This window comes from Phoenix dactylifera, chromosome 13 (assembly GCF_009389715.1).
Source record: "Phoenix dactylifera cultivar Barhee BC4 chromosome 13, palm_55x_up_171113_PBpolish2nd_filt_p, whole genome shotgun sequence".
Classification (NCBI taxonomy): domain Eukaryota; kingdom Viridiplantae; phylum Streptophyta; class Magnoliopsida; order Arecales; family Arecaceae; genus Phoenix; species Phoenix dactylifera.
Window position 1 is genome coordinate 7,790,509 of NC_052404.1, and position 3,878 is coordinate 7,794,386.

Below are 3,878 nucleotides of genomic sequence, written 5' to 3' on the forward strand. Positions count from 1 at the left end.
GTAGAGGCCACTTGAAAGCGTACAAAGAAGTCAAGGGACCCCTTTCACACAAGAACTTGTGAAACCTATTAAATATTGCAGATAAGCCCTGCATATTCCCGTCTCGTGGAAAACTTTATCCTTTTACGTCTTGATCCCTAGCCCCTATGGTCACGTAGGCACGTGACCAATTTAACGCAAATAGTTTGTTACAACTCATTTCCAAATCAGCACGGATGAAATAATTAACCAAAAGCCCGTTTGGTGTTGTTGGTTTTGTATTTTTGTTACCTGAAAATAAGTGGCATAAGTTTGATCTCGGCAGTTGATAAAATTTCTTTTATTATTTTTATTATTTTTTGAAGGTAGATACAAGTTCTAAAGATTTTACAGGTGATTTAAGAAAAAAAATTGGTTGCATATATTCGTCCAATTTATTTCAGTTTTTTCTTGGATTTTTGAGGACGGAGAAAAAGTGTGAACAACATTAGACATGCCTTTGGCAATGTTATCAATAAGTAAATACATAATAATAGCTGTAGGACTTTGTTGTGTCTCCAAATATCCATTGCCTTATATTCCAATATGAACTTGGAGATAAAAAAAAGGCAGAGGGATAGTTTTATATTGTATATGTAAAATTCTTAATGAGATTTTTAGATTTGCAGGGCTACTTTGTATTGCAACCAGACAAAAACAACATATTCGAGATTAAAAAAAGAAATAGAGTGTACTTACATATAAACTTATTAGATGTACTTTCAATGCACAGTAAAAATATGGGTGGGTTAAATTTAAAATTTTCAACTTCTTATTAACACCATCACTATATAAAAACCCATCATATTTGTGGTGTATGATTTACACCACAAAAGTGGTACAGCATAGAACGACTGCCGCATTATTTGATCATAGAGATAGATGGCTATCAAATAAGACATGTGTATGGCATGCAAAATGCATAGCGTATAGCATACAATGTCTATCCTATTTGATAGTCGTCAGTTTTCGTGATTAGATAATGCAGCGGCCATCTAGGGTTGCACCATGCTTTAATGCAAATTATAAAGAAAAAGAGTATAATGGGGAGCATGAAACCTTGGGATATACTGAAAACATAAAAGCTCAGGGGCTACATGCATGCTGGCTAATTGCCAATCATCTTATTTAATTTAAGGGTCTTTGAAATATTTTGTCTAAGATTTTATCGAGAATATATATATATATAATATCTCCTCATATCTCTATTTGAAATCAATCTAGATAATATTAATTTAATTTACAAAAGGCCCTATCTATTAGCCTGACATCTCTGTGACTAATCATGGACTCTAATTAAGTTAACTAAAGGTGATAAATGATGAACGTATTTTTGGCTACTTTTAGAAAAGTTTCATGAACAACAAAAAAAAATCATCTCCTTCTGCATGGTAGCATAAAAAAAACTCTTCCCCTCTCTAGAGTTTGATGAACTTTACAATCAGTTTCTCTTATTAATTTGAGTCAAATCGATTCATTGGAGTTCTTAGTTCAATGATAACTCTAAAATATCTCATCTTGATTCTATAAACATATCTCTAGAATGAAAAAAAAAAACTTTTTTATTATTTCAGAAGTTAAGATTTCTTTAAATGGACCAAAAGAAAAAAGAAGCATCGATCATAGAAGAAATAAAAATTCTATTTATGTTTCATTCCTCGAATCTCCATCAAAGACTTTAAAAGTCGTAAATTTTTCGAGATAGCAAAGAGATGGAGAGCAGGGTTGGATGGAGATTTCAGTGACTCTCGAAATAGAAAATGAGGTAGAATAGTTCCATTCGGCGGAAAAAAAAAAAAATCTAGACTTTTATCTCAATATTGTATTGGCTAGGATTTTTCTATGAAGACATGGATAATTTCATCTCATAAGCTGCAATGGCTCTAAACTAAAATGCTCCTGTCCACTATCTTCTTAAGCCCAACCTAATCCAAGGTGTTTTTGTAAAAAAAGTTAACATATTATATAATTTTGACAAAGTTTGGACGTGACATGTAAAAGATCACTAATTCAATTATTATAGACAATATGATTCATTCTGGTCCATAGTACTCAAGAGACATGAAAAAAAATAATACCCATAGGACGATGGCTATTATTGCTAACCTTGTCACAACGTGGATATCGATGCAACGGATAAACTTCAATCTATAGGTAGCTTTTGTCTGAATTCTTCCCCAAAAACTTCCCCCAAGGGTTACAAAAGAAAACAGCCGATCACAAGACTCACCTGCCAAGAAAATTACGAATTACGTGATGTTAAAATGTTGTTATCAAGGCTTTTGACCGCTACCTCTAGGACGACGCTGTCTGGTGGACCCCACATTTGACAGTTCGGTGTACGGTACCTGGAAATCCATATGCGGGAGAAATATTCGCCGTCAACGTAATCTTCCGGACGCATCCCACCCGTCCGTGAAAGCCAGATTTAGCTCTTAGCTGTCATCAATTGAACCGGTCACGTAAAATCCAAGTCTGGATACCACCTATCCTATGTTTGGTTGGTATCAGATGGATAAAATTAGAAGGTTGGATAAATTCGGTTCACCGTGGGTAAAATTATTTTTTATTAATCTTTTTTAAAAAAATTCTAACACTATATTTATTTTTCCATTTATATTCACAATTTGTCAGTTGATTATTTATATAAAATTAATTAACATTTTAAATTAAATTATATATTAATCAGTTATTTATGTAATTAATATAGAATAAGTTAATTCATATATAATTAGTTTATAAAATTATTTATTATATTAAATTAAAAATAAATTTAGATATTTTTATAATTTTATATAATTATGAATTATAAAATTTATAAATTTATATATTATTTATTTCTTTGGTATAAATGAGTATCATAAATTAATAATATTAATATTTTTTATAAAAAATAGTTTAATAAAAATATCGTACAAATATTATTTTCTATTCTCTCTCTATCAAATGGAGAAAAAAATATATATATTTTTTTAATTTATCTTTCGTACCAAACATAAAGATAAAAAAAAAAATAGGTATGGCTCCCATATGAATGAGATAGCCTTGCCACCAAGGTGGTACCGTGGTGGTAAGAAGGCGATAATTCTATTCGAGTTATTCGGATTCGAAACGTGCAACCGTCGATTAAATTAGGGGACCGGATGCCCTACGCCCGGACGGCTTGTTGGCGGATATGCTTTCCTTCCATCTGTACCAAGATGGTGCCAAGTGTGACGTACTCATCTTTGGATAGAAGAGGATATGAGTAAAATGGAGTCTACCTACATCGAATATTCTTCTGACGAGATGGGGGCCCAGTGGAAGTTGTTACTTGTTACGCTGGGGTAGGCTGGTCCCTTTCTCCTTTCTACCTCTTATTTTTAGTTAAAAAAAAAAAAAAAAAAAAAAAAAAAAAAAAAAAAAAAAAAAGCCTTCATGCGAGTGGGAGGGGTCCGTCCAAAACAAGGAGAGGTACGGATTAGGGTAAGCGGTCCGTTCTACGAGTAAAAAAAAATAAAGATCACGTGTCTTCATGAGATAGCCGTCGCAGCACGACCGAATATTATATGCGGGCTTCGCGAAGACAGCAAAGCGGCAGATCACGTGAGGAGAATTCCTTGGTGACCGTGCCCTTCTCGGCTTATCGGGCTTCACCGAAGAAATAGCAAAACACTAAATCCCGTCACACCCAAAATCACACCCCGTTGGGCCTTCCGGTGGGCCACCGCATATAAGGGAGAAGATCCTGGCCACCGTGCGTTTTGGCTTCTTCCGGTGCAGAGCGGTCTCTACAGAGAGTAGGGAGAGCGGGGTCTAGAAGGAGAGAGGCACGTAAGAAAATAATAAAATATAGTGGAGCCCACCAATTTGGGCCCTTG